Genomic DNA, 13,813 nt, shown 5'->3' with positions numbered 1-13,813 from the left:
TACATGATCCACTAAGCTATTGTGGATTCAGTATTTTCCCCAGTTAGAAATACCTTCCACGAGGGTTGAGAACCCTCGAGTTTTATATGTATGTATAGTTTATTAATCTGATCTGTAGGGGCGTACAACGCAGATCATGGATTGTCACGGGAGTTTAGATTGTTTTAAGTGAACCATTTAAACTGCTAAAATGAGTGCTAGCGCCAGTAAGCCACCCGAGAAAGGCACGCCAGCAGCCTTTATGTTAAAGAACTGGTCAATCATCCATTGATCACCTACTAAATTGGTCCAAATGGACTGTAAATAAGACTAGACCCTTTCCCTCAGATAGTCATTTAACATAGAAAGAATTACTTGCCTCGAGGAATGTTTAACGGACAAGAGAGAAATAGAGAACAGCCAGATAAAAAGACTGCCTCTATGTTTGTTGAGTCAGAAAAAAAAAATTAATTACCCCGAAGAAACACCTTTCTCCTCTATTATGGTAGGATAACAAGGTAACTATAGAAGGATGAATAGAGGGGAATATAGAGGAAGACGTGGTAGAGTAAGAGGGTATGGACGACCTGGTAATTGTTACAATTGCGGACAACCCGGACATTGGGCAAACCAATGCCCTGCGAAAAATCGTCAGAACCAAACCTCCAATAATGGACCTCCGTTAGAGAATAAAGGTCCTAATTTCACTGTCCATAACCCTTTTTTGGACCAGTCAGGAGGTTACCCTACAAACGGACAGGGATTTAGGAGAAATAGAGATCAGAATTACTGACTGACACCAGCAGCCCCAGGCGCCACAGACCACCAAATGCCCGTTGTTTCTTTCAATTATTAAGTGCCAAGCGCACACGGGGCATTTGGACAAGGTTGCGCTTGGAAACGCTGCTGCAGATAGCGCTGCTAAGTCAGTAGCTATATCAAGTACTGAACGACAAGTTTCAGCCTTCCCTGTTAGGGAAAAGCCAGAGATACCGCAGCCCCCGTCCTTAGATGATGTGCTGACCCATCAAGATAGGGCCAGTTCTGATGAAGTAAAGGAATGGGTTGTTAATCATTGTTTTAAAAACACTGACGGCTTATGGGTTCATCATGACGGCCGCATGGTGGCACCCAAATCATTACTATCACCAATTGCCCGATGTGTTCATAAATTCACCCATGCGGGCAAAAGGGGGATGGCGGACTATATCCTCAAGACCTGGTATGCACCAGGAATCTCAAAGTTGGCAAAACAAATATGTGAAAATTGTATTATCTGCCAGACAATGAATGCAGGAAAAAAAATAAAGAAGGTACAGCCCGCATCCCATCCAAAGCCCATGGGTCCTTTTGTACACTTGCAAATGGATTTTATTGAACTACCTGTGTGTATGAGCTTTAAATATGTATTAGTTATTGTTGATATGTTTTCAAGATGGATTGAAGCGTTTCCTTGTAGAAAGAGTGACGCCACTACTGTTGCTAAATGTTTATTGAAGGACATTGTACCGCGCTTTGGGATACCAGCAAAACTGTCAAGTGACAATGGGTCCCATTTTATGGGAACAGTGATTAAGGAACTATGCAAAGCCTTACAGATTAACCAGCACCTCCATTGCAGTTATCATCCACAGTCGGCTGGACTAGTGGAAAGATATAACGGGATGCTGAAAAACAAGCTTGCAAAACTGTGTAAAGAAACTGGACTTAAATGGATTGATCTGTTACCCATAGCTTTAATGACAATGCGGTCTGCTACCAACAGAACTACAGGATTGTCGCCTCACGAGATCGTCATGGGAAGACCACAAAGATTGCCTTTTTCGGCACCTTTAACAGCTAAACAAATGGACATTCATAAAATGGAGGAAGATATGTTGAGTTATTGCATTGCACTAACCAAATGCATTTCTAGTTTCCATCAACAGGTGAAGGAAGCCCAGGTCGATCCCACTGAAGGAAAGTGCCATACTTTCGAGCCAGGAGATAACGTCTATATAAAAATCTTCAAGCGAAAGAATAGCCTTCAACCCAGATTTGAGGGACCCTTCCAAGTACTCCTGACCACAAACACCGCTGTAAAAGTAAAGGAGCGACCAACATGGATACACGCGTCCCATTGTAAGAAGGCATTAGTCGAAGATAATACACTGCCAAGATGAACTGGATTTGGACTTTAACAAGACTGTTCTCTTTGTCAACGATAATTGAAACTGCCATATTGATTTACCCAGATCCCCTGAAGGGCAAACCATGCATAGAAGAATGTGTACTTTTAAACAGTGATTTCTTTTATATTATATGCTATAACGAGACTATGAAGGTTCAGCTTCAGGATCACACTATGCAGGTACCCCCGTATCAACCCCTGAGTCTTAGGATTAGGCAGGATAAGATAGTAGAAGAAGATAGATGGAGTAAGTGCAAATGTAACTACACTTTGACTAAAACTACTACTAAACCACCGGGCGCAGTCGAATGGCCCTATTGGGGACGGTGGAACCTGTCCACAGTACAAAATTTGACTAGTAAAAAAAAAATCTGGAAAGGAGAACAAGGAATAGGAATGATGCACCAGATATGGAACAAATTTGAAGCCTATAATAACACCTATTTCATCTGTGGGCATAGAGCATACCCCTGGTTACCACAAAATTGGACTGGGTCATGTTATTTGGGATATGTAGTGCCTTATATACATCACATTTCATCTTTGGATAGCCACCCTGGGACACGAGCAAAACGAGCCATTACAGAAACTGAAAGGTTCTTTGCTATAGCATTTCCCTGGTATGGAACAGGGAAGATAGCAAGAGAATCTATAAACATGGCAGCAGTGTTGGAACAAATAGCCAATGATACTGCAGATGCTCTTAGTGATGTAAACGCAGAAATGGTGGCTTTGCGCACTGTTGCCTTACAAAACCGCATGGCTCTGGACTATTTGTTGGCAAAAGAAGGGGGCACATGTGCAATCATAAAAACCGAATGTTGCACTTATATCCCAGATAGCTCAGAAAATATCACCAACCTGGTAAACCACATAAAGAAGGCTGTAGAGAAACTACGTCAACCTGAACCATGGTCCATGTGGGATTGGATTTCAGGATGGGGAGGAGCATTGGGAAAGCAAATTTTGGAAGCTTTTATCGCAATTGTGATGATAATAATTTTAATTAGTTTATTGATTGGTTGTTTAAAATTATTGTGTACAAAAGTCCTTTCCTTATTAGCGTCAACTCCTCCAGTACCAATGATGTCTGAATATGAGGATATTAAGGGTGAGACCTTTGATGTAGAGTTTTTTAAACTTAGCGAAATAGATTGTCCTTAGAAAGGACAAAAGGGGGGAATGAGGAAATCTACATGATATAAGGGGTTAATTTCAAGTGCTTGCTGGGTAAAAGTTTTCAGACTTGACACTGGGCAAGTGTCGATGTGTAACTAGAGCTATTGTAAGTACTCGGACTGCAGCCAGGAACAGATGCCTGCCCACCTAATGAGAATGTAGAAGTGAAATAATGAGTTTCTTTGATGTACCAATGACCTGATAACTTGTGACCGAAAGCAAAGCTAGCCTCCCTATATATATGATTAAAGAGGACCTCCGGTTACACGATTCATGCCCTGTTATAGATTAACGGTTGACTTATGTGTCCAGGATCCTTCTGTCAATATGTTATTTCTACCTGATGATTAATCTAAAATGTATCCTGATAGAGGAACAAAGGAATGTCAATCAAACTTGTTTGTTACACTGTATAAATATGGAACGCTTACGCTGTATCATTGGAATAGTAGCCTCACCCCTTGAGTGGAGGTGCTGATTCCCCTTGCAAGTGAAGTAAAATAAAAGGCCTGTCCGTCTGACGAATCCAAGTGTGTATTGAGTCATTACCCAGAGCTAAGAAGTAAGGCACTTCTACAAGTTATACAATATCATTTCTCATTTCTAGAGGGATAGGATTGAAAAGCAGAGAAGTTATGTTAAACTTGTATAGAACCTTGGTTAGAGCACACTTGGAGTTCTGTGAACAGTTCTGGTCTCCATTTTTTTTAAATGATATAGAGGCCCTGGAGAAAGTGCAAAAAAGATTTACGAGAATGACACCAGAACTGAGAGGTTATACCTATCAGGAAAGATTGAACAGGCTGAGGCTCTTTACTCTAGAAAAGAAAAGACTGAGGGGTAACTTGATAGAGGTCGTCAAAATTGCGAAAAGGTTTGATAGGGTAGATGCAAAGAAGATGTTTCCACTTGCAGAGGAGACCAGAGCTAAGGGTCATAAATATAAAATAATCACTAATAAAGCCAATAGAGAATTCAGGACAAACTTCTTTACCCAAAAAGTGGTGAGAATATGGAACTGGCCAGCACAAGGAGCAGGTGAAGCGAATAGCATAGATGCATTTAAGGGGAAGCTAGATAATTACATGAGGGAGAAAGGAATAGAAGGATATGTTGATAGTGTTAGATGGAGAAGGGTGGGAGGAGGCTCGTGTGGAGCATAAACTTTGGCATGGACCAGTGCCAAAAAGGCCTGTTTCTGTGTTGTAAATACTATGTAATACTATGTAATACAGCAGTGTCCCCCATTCAAATGAATAAAAAAGAAAATCCCTGCTGTGGTGTTAAGTTTATTAGAATCATTTGACAAGCACAAGGAAATAACATTTGATGTGAATTACTAATTATTCTATATCCTTCTGTACTATCTTGTATAGAAGGGCAGATCAACCTGATACTGGTTTACTATTATCATTCCCACATGTATTGACCGTGACATGTGTAATATTGGCCGGACTTTTCTGGGGTCAGTGCAGGTGCGATCAGAGGCGGGTCAGGTGGGAAATTTGAAAAAAGTCAGAGCAGGTCGGGATCCCGCCGTCATCCCACCCCCACGCGCCTTTCCCTCGGGTGCGTTTGCCAGTGTAGCAGCAACCCGACTGGCAGAGGCGGGCAACCTAATCGACATCATTATAAGCTTGTTGTCAGACACTTAAGATCTGTTTACCCCAACATTTCTAATTTCCCTGCATGGCCACGGAATTCACACAGCTTGGGAACCATGTCTGTCAACCTCATGCGGGAGTTGAGTGGCCATTGATCCAGCTGATTATTTGACACCATCAAATATATTATAAAAGCTCTGACCTCACAGCTGATCACTTTCCTCAGGCAGAAGCTGTTGTTGACTACATTGCCAGCACAGATTTAACTTTCTGCAGGCTGCAAGTGTTTCCAGCAAAGTCTACATCCAGTTTCACCTCATTGGAAGAACCTCTCTCACCATTAGCAGATTGCTTTTGTCAACTCTACTAAACATGCCATCAATCCGCATGGGTGCCGTTTATACTGTCTCACCTTGGTCCTCAGAATCTGACCACAATGAGCCTCAACACCAGCAACACCAGGCAAACCAGCAGCACGATCAACAACACCACCAACCTTCTCCGCAACTACCTGATGCTGCACAGGACAGAGAGCATCAGGACCCGAGCATATTGCTGCCCAGGAGACCATGGATAGCCTCATCATGGCCAGATTTACTTAACTTTATGCTGTACACCCATATGGCTACCACATGTTGCACCACCCCACACCAACACCATAAACCATCCCCACAATGACCAAGCCATTCACCATTGCTGGAGGTACAGTTAGTTATGTCTCACCATTCACTGCAACTCAGTAAGCCATTTCCAAAGGTACACACAAATTTCTACAAGACCGGAAAATGGTGAAAATAAAGATTTTTATGGTTGAGATCACATTAACGGAAACTTGACTTTAACATTGAATAAAACACCCAAGTGGCGATCCTTATGAATCTACTTGTGTGTCATCTTTCTCTTACATGTGCTTCTACGAGTTGCTGCCCCTGTGGCTTCAGCAGAGGTAAAGGCAGCCTGCTCACTTCCCTGCTTCTTAGACCCTCTTGGTGGATGTCCTCTGGGTTTTGGAGCCTCTGATGGCCCCACCAAAGTCTGCTCCTCCTGCGACTGTGCAGGGGCAGACTCAGACATTGCTGTCCGAGGAAGCATCTGGGGCTCTGACTGAGAGGATGCAATGGGGGAGAAGTGTAAGCACTTTGATAGGCGCCCCCCTCATCCATCATCCCTCTCATGGGCCACCTGCACTTCCCTGCTAGCAAGGAGCTGGAGATGCTGCACATCAGTTGGGCCACGAGGACCCATGTCTACACTGACATCCCTCCTGGAGAGAAGGTCTATGAGCCTCTGCCATCTATTCTCCAAAGATAGTGGCCCAGAAATTCGGGACTCCACGGGTGAGTACGCATGGGGTACTCACGCGTGGGCCCGATGGAAGTGACAGTTTCCTGCATGCACTGCGCATGCGCGGGAAACCAGCACTTCCATTCCTCTGAACGAAGGGGTTCAGAGGTCGAACGCGTGCGCGGGGGAGTCTGCGTGTGCACTTTTAACTTACGTTTTTTTTACAGGTTTCTCCGGGAGGGCAATTCTTTAGAATTTAGAAATGTAAAAAGCAGGCGTAAGGCCTGCTTTTTACAAGGTAAGTGGTCAATTAATTAAAATTAAAACATTTTTTCCACAGGTTTATTATTTTTAAATACTTTAAAGCAAGGTAAGTTTATTTTTAGCCCTGTTAGAATATAAAATTATTTTTTTCAAAAATTTAAATTGTTGTTTAAAATAGTTATTTAAGGTAATTTATAGTTTATTTAAAAAGTGTGATTTTTAAAAAAATTATTTGAAGCTTTACTGCTATTTTGGGGCCGTAGTATTTATAAGTCTTGACAGGTCTTCCTGTCAAGACTTATGAATGGACTTTTCCCTCCTCCGATTGGCTGCCCATGGCCCACGTGATCCCAGGGGATGCATCGAACTAACTGCGCCCCTGGGACACGCAAGCACAGCGCGCCGGCAGCTGGACCAGGCCCCGGATTGGAATTCCACGGGGCCCTACAGCTCAACTGCCGGCGCGCAAGGTAAGTGCAGGTCAGGGGCTTGCACCCATGGGAAGCCCGTGACCTGAATTTCTGGGCCAGTATGTGCTCATGTGAGTGGCACATTAGCTGCTCCATGTAGGTGGCCATCCTTTCCATGGAAGAGCCTACTGTCGCCATCGCCTACGACATGGTGGTGCTCATGTTGAAGATGGAGTCCTCCATTCTCTAAACATTTGCAGACATCGCGGTCGCAAAACCTGTCACAGCCTCCTGCACTTCTTCCTGCACGTCCAGGATCACCCTCTTTCTGGATGGCTCCCAAGGCTCAGTGTCTGCATGCGGCTGAGCAGAGCTGGGAGCATCCTGCACCCTCCGGCGAGGACTCTCCACCGCTGTCCTTGTCTCCACCATCTGCTCTTGCTCACTTGCGAGTTGTGACACACCAGGTGACAACACTACTCTATCTTGTGTGGGACCCACTGAGGTGTGCGTATCTGTGCTGGTGCTGGGTGCGTTTATGTCTGGTGACAGTGCAGCCTCAGAGGCTGGAGGCTCCTCTGAGGAGTTGTCTTCTTCTTCCTCTCAGTGTCAGCTGTGGCTCAGTTGGTAGCACACTCGCCTCTGCGTCAGGAGGTTGTGGGTCCAATCCCACTCCAGGGACTTGAGCACATAAAGCTAGGCTGAAACACCAGTGCAGTGCTGAGGGAGTGCTGTATTGTCAGAGGTGGCTTCTTTTAGATGAGACATTAAACTAAAGCCCTGCCTGCTCTCTCAGGTGGACGTAAAAGCGCCCACGGCACTAATTTGAAGAAGAGCAAGTGAGTTATCCCCGGTGTCCTGGCCAATTTTTTTCTCTCAACAAACATAACAAAAGTAGATTATCTGGTCATTATCACATTGCTGTTTGTGGGACCTTGCTATGCGCAAGTTGGCTGCTGCGTTTCCCACATTGCAACAGTAACTCCACTTCAAAGGTAATTCATTGACTGTAAAGCGCTTTGAGATGTCCGGTGGTCATGAACAGTGCTATGGGACTGGGGAGTGTGTGTGCGGGGTGTTGGGGGGGCTCTTGATGAACCTGTGGGAGAGTAAAGAGATGAGTTAGAAACATCATATCAAGAATGGGTAACAATACCATTATGCACATGATGAACATTCACTGGCTGCTGACATCATTCCCCACATGAGTGATTGCTGTATGCCATGTAGTGTATGATATGTAATTCTGTCACCAGGTTGTTGCGATGTCCCCCTGTCTCCGTCTCTGTAACATTCGAAATTTTCGGTAATTAATCACGCAAGACAATAGGGTTAATAAGACAGTTTATTGACCAAAAGAAGCTTGCACAGAAAAACCTTTGATAAAAGGGCATACAAAATGGCCACCGGACCTCGTGATCAGTTTCTGGGACCATTTGATTTCTGTTACTGCAAGCCAGACTGGCTTGTGGATTGAGGACAGTAAGCCCGCGAAAGCCAGTATCGGGAAACCGAAACTCATGGAACTGAGCATACATATTAATTAGATTCTAAGTACAGGACAGTTTTGGGTAACAGGATGAGGCCCATCAAGAAATGGGCGGACAATTGAATGAACACTTAAACCCATTTACTGTACAAAGGAAAACCATTTAACAGCCATCGAGGGCAATCTCCAGACCGATCAATATACGAACCGAGTTACGGTGACAAAGTAAAAGACATTATCGGCCCAGGAAGGCCAGTTAAGCTATCACCGGCTCCCATTACAAAGACAAAGTGCCCCTGCAGAGATTTCTGCCGGCCAAAATATTACAAAGACTGGACTATGATTTGGCAGGAGATAAGAATGTTCCAAAAGGGTATAACTGTGGATTTGAAAAAGTCCATCAGTACGCTTGACGCTACGCTTCACTTCACGATTCACTTCGGTACGCTTCGTAGCTTGGCTTCACGCTTCGCTTCGGAACTTCTACGACTCTTCGGTTAAGGCAGCACTTCGGTTTCGGAACGTGGTCAGTGTTCGGCCAGGCAAGGCTCAGCCACGACGGGAAGACGACGAGGGTGGCCCGGGTACTTTTGTCGGGAGATCATCGACGACCCAGGCCGAAGAAGAAGACACCCTCAGAAGGACAATCATTATGACTGTATAAAAGGACACTCCGGGCCTAACACTCCAGTGCCTCAACATCCCATTCGGTAATGGACCTTCCATGTGCATCCATTTCTACAACATCACATCGGTAGCAGAGTCTCCAAGGTGCATCCAGTTCTTCGGCAGCCTTTCAGAAAAGGTAACACAGGTTTAACGGATTCATCTATGACGAGCGCTCATCAAGGCTGTATCTGCTGCTTCATCGCGTAAGGAAAAACAAACTGTGCCAGAAGTTTCCAAATCCACGTGATGACGGAAAGCTGTGCCGAAAGGCTGCAAACCCCCCCTTTTCGCGAATCTGAAAGTGGTGAGCATGATCCCGAGTTCCTCAAGTCGAAACTTAGTTTAGGTCTAGGGGAGGGGGTTAAGGGTAATCGTAATGTGTTTCCCCTTTTACGATGTGCCGTGTTTCCCATTTCCATAGAGTTAAGTTTATAGATATGTGCATACTTGTAGTTACTTTAATCTGTGCTTATGACATGTATTTTATAATGCTGCAAACTGTTTAATAATAAAAGCATCCATTTCGTGCTATTCAACCTGGTCTATTGAGTTTTTCTCTGCACTACAGTTCCCTGCACCTAAGTCCAAGGTCTAGAACCGTAGGGAAGAGTGGGTCGAACCACTCAAGGGTAATTATTGCACGAAGCCTGGTAGGAGACCAGAACGAGCAAGAGAAACCCCCTACATCTCCCACCTCCAGCTGCTCGGCGAATTCCGATACTTCCCCACAGCCTCCTCCACTGTAGCGAGGGTGACAAATGATGGCATTCCACCTCCAGTTCTCTCCCTCTCCCACATATTGTACACTCTCTTTACCTGCAAGGAGGGAAAGAAGAGAAGGTTGAGTGAGACTGATGGAATGAGTGTAAGGAATGGATGGGTAACATCTTTAGAGGGAGACTATGATGGAGTGGGGTGCCAAAGCCAAATGGCCTCCTTGTGTGTTGTTAGTTGGTTTGATTGCATTAGGATGAGGGTGAGTGTGAGGGGTGGCTTATTAGATGGGGATGTGATAATGTAGATAGAGAGAGAGGGATGGGTGGACATGCACGGTATGTTGGTGTGAGTAAGGATGTGCAGAAGTAGGGTTGGGAAGGCAGAATGATGGGAATGTGATGAGAGGCACAGCAGGATGAAGTTGAGTGTGGTTTTATACTCACCTTTCCTCATTTAATGAGATCATTGAAATGTTTCCGGCACTGCACCCAGGTCGTCCTGACCATCTCCCTGCTGTTGACCTCCTCTGCAATTTGGAGCCAGGCTCTTTTTGTCTCCTGGGAAGGTCTCTTCCACCCATCGGAAAGGAAGAGAACCTCCATGTGTGCTCTCACTCCCTCCACAAGCATATGGAGAGAGTCATCGGAAAAGCTGGGTGCAGCCCTCTGCCTCTGTGCAGTCATGTTTTCAAGTGTTTGGAACAATCAAAAGGTCCAGCGCAGTGACTGCACACTCCCAGATGAACCTTCACATGCAATGTAGCTGTGGTCCTTTAAATCTACCTGCTGAAAACGCATCATGGATGACATCATTAGACCCGTACCATTTAATAGGGCCTGGTAACACGCTGGGCGGGCTTATTAGGCCCCATTGAAGCAAAGTCATTTTCTGTAGTGGGATGGAAGCAGCAACGGGGTCGCGACCCACCACGCCAACCGCCTGCACCCGACCCGCCCAGCTACAGAAAATTCCGGCCATCGAGAAAGTGGGGAACATGAAACCACTTAATGCTTTCATCAAGGGAAAGGTAGGTCCATCAACTTTATATGTAATCAAGAATGTAAGAACATTTAGAAACAGGAGACATTAGGCTCAGAAGATTGTCTCTTTTTTATAGACTAACTGTACCTACCCATCAACACTTGAGATTCCTCAATGCCTCCTCTCTACAGAAATGTAGCCAATTATTTCTTAGCTCTATTTATACTGTCTGCTTCAATGCTCTTTTCTGGTAACATTCCGTTACACTATTACCCGTCAGGTGAAAATAGTTTTGCGAAACTTCCCTTCTTATTGAGTTGTGCCCCCAACTCCCACTCATAAGAACATAAGAAATGGGAGCAGGAATAGGCCATACGGCCCTTCAAGTCTGCTCTGCCATTCAATAAGATCGTGGCTGATCTTTGACCTCAACTCCACTTTCCCTCCAGATCTCCATATCCCTTGATTCCCCCAGAATCCAAAAATCTAACTGTCTCAGCCTTGAATATACTCAACAACTCAGCATCCATAGCCCTTTGGGGTAGAAAATTCCAAAGATTCACAACCCTCTGAGTGAAGAAATTCCACCTCATCTCAGTCTTCAATGGCCGACCACTTATCCTGAGACTATACCCCCTAGTTCTAGCCTGTCCAGCCAGGGAAACAATCTCTTATTATCTAACCTGTCAATCCCCCTCAGAATCATAAATGTTTCAGTGAGATTACCTCTCATTCTTCTAAACTCCAGAGAGTATAGGCCCATTCTACACACTCTCTCCTCATAGGACAACCCTCTCATCACAGGAATCAATCTAGTGAACCTTTGTTGCACCGACTCCAAGGCAAGTAGACCCTTCCTCAGATAAGGAGACCAAAACTGTGCACAGTACTCAGGTGTGGTCTCAGCAGAACCCTGTACAATTGTAGCAAAATTTCCTTACTCTTGTACTCCAACCCCCTTGCAATACAGGTCAACATGCCACGTGCCTTCCTAATTGCGTGCTGTTTCTGCATGCTAACTCTCTGGCCTAGAAACTGGACATTGGCAAAAACCTGCCGGTGTCACCATAGCCTCGGGTTTACGGCTGCTGAAAATTTCCGCAGTGCTATCGGGCAAAAATTTGCACTGGGAGGGCCAAAGATTTTAGCCCAGTGCTAACTTACAGTGTAATGCCCTCCTGGTAACATTAGTGGAGGCATTCGACCCAAAGTTCACATCCAGGAGCGAAGTTCCAGCTTCTTACAGCCTCGGGGAGTGAGGTTGCGAGTTCGTAAGGAATTGTGGGCAATTAAAAGGGCTATGAATTAAAGGGGCAGTGCATTTAGAGCTAATCAAAATTAAAATTAAGTGAAAAAATGCAGTTTTCATCCCTTACTGCCTTTCAAGAAAAAAATTAATATTAAAAAAAGCCCCAAATAGGAGTCTTCAGCACTTCAAGCTGAATGCCCTTCCAAACCTCAAAAAATGGGAAAAGTGCTTCAGCAACAGCACAAGTGGCTCAGCAAGCCAGGGAAGGGGTAACCAGGGTCTCACACACAGCACTCCAGCTTTGTGCAGGGGGTCAACACTGCAAGACAGCTCCTCTACTCACAGTGGCCAGGAGGACCTCTAGAAAGAATGATGTGGGACTACATCACTGAGGCCGTCACTGCCAGCAGTGCCACCTCACCACCTGGCTCCAGTCCCCATAGAAGCTTCTTGACCTCAGTCCACTAGTCAAGGTCAGTGAATGCTTCTTCAAAAGCCATCTGCTACCAACTGCATCACTAGCCTCACACACCGCTAAATGCACGACTCCCCGCCAAAACACTCAGCTACCAACAATCTCTACCAATCATGAGGCACATCTCCCACTCCTAGCCTCACTTCACCCCTTGGAGGAGACACTGCAGGCCGTTCTTGGCAGGGGCATGGCTGAGCCCTTGGTCAGTGGCGGGGCAGATAGGATACAAGATTCTGGTATCCTCATACGTTATCCTCCTTCTGGCATGCATGTCTTGCTTTTCTGCCCTCTCCTCATCACAACTCTACCATTGTGCCTTCCTCATTTCACACACCCAAGAAATGCAGCCTGCCTAGCCAGTGGTTGACCAAGAAGAGGGAGAGGAATGTGAAGAAGAAGAAGAAACACCATCACTTGATATCACACACCCAACCACCAGCTCCTCAAGGTCGACGAGTAAGGCCATTTGAAGTGTCCCCCAATGAAAGTCAGCCTTCCACCAGCCATGCTGCAGGCACTGGGGTAGCACTGCATGACATCAGTAGGATAGGCAAAGACATAACACAAGATAGTCACTAAGGGAATACATAAAGGTGATGAGTTGAATTTTTGATGTCATATTTGATGGATAACTGGATAAATTTGGATTGGAAAGTTTGCTTTGTTGGGGCTTTTATTTCAGCATCGTGGCCAAGAGGACGCTGTGATGTTCAGTAACAGAGGGAAGTTAAGGTGTGGGACTATTGCTGAAAGGGGAGTTGCAGTTGTGGTCACTGGGACCGCAGGTGGCTGATTCCATCCTGGATATCCCGACCAGAAATGATCTGGGTTGCATTCTTCCTTCTGCTTCCTCCTCTTCCGCTTCCCTCTCTTCTGCTTTTTCCTCTTCTATTTCCTTCTCATCTGTGTCTTCCTCTTCCCTCTGCGAGCGGATGCTATAAATCTGAAATGATAGTATAAAATGCTTGAAAAACCCAGCTGGTCAGGCAGCATCTCGACCTGAGACATGGGGCTGGATTTTGCTACGGGGGCGGGTTGGAGGTGGGAAACCCACATTCGGGCTTGTTGTCCCACCTCCATGGAGATGTGGCCAACCCACTGGATTTTCCTCTGATTGACATTGTTGAGCCCGCCCTGTGGGCTCAGCAGGCCAATGAAGGGCCACCCGGCAACAGGTGACATCAGAGATTGACATTTCATCTGTCAAAAGCTTTTGGCACATGAAATATCAGTGTTTAACAGCTGTTTGAAGCTGTCAAGCACTGAAAAACTGCTAATTCAGCCTCAGTCCTTTCTCAGGATAACTTTAAAATCATTTTGCTGTAGAAACAAAGAAGCTGATT

This window comes from Somniosus microcephalus, chromosome 10 (genome assembly GCF_052327205.1).
Source record: "Somniosus microcephalus isolate GS21.2 chromosome 10, FLI_Smic_1.0, whole genome shotgun sequence".
NCBI classification, from domain to species: Eukaryota; Metazoa; Chordata; class Chondrichthyes; order Squaliformes; family Somniosidae; genus Somniosus; species Somniosus microcephalus.
This window is presented reverse-complemented; position numbering follows the sequence as displayed.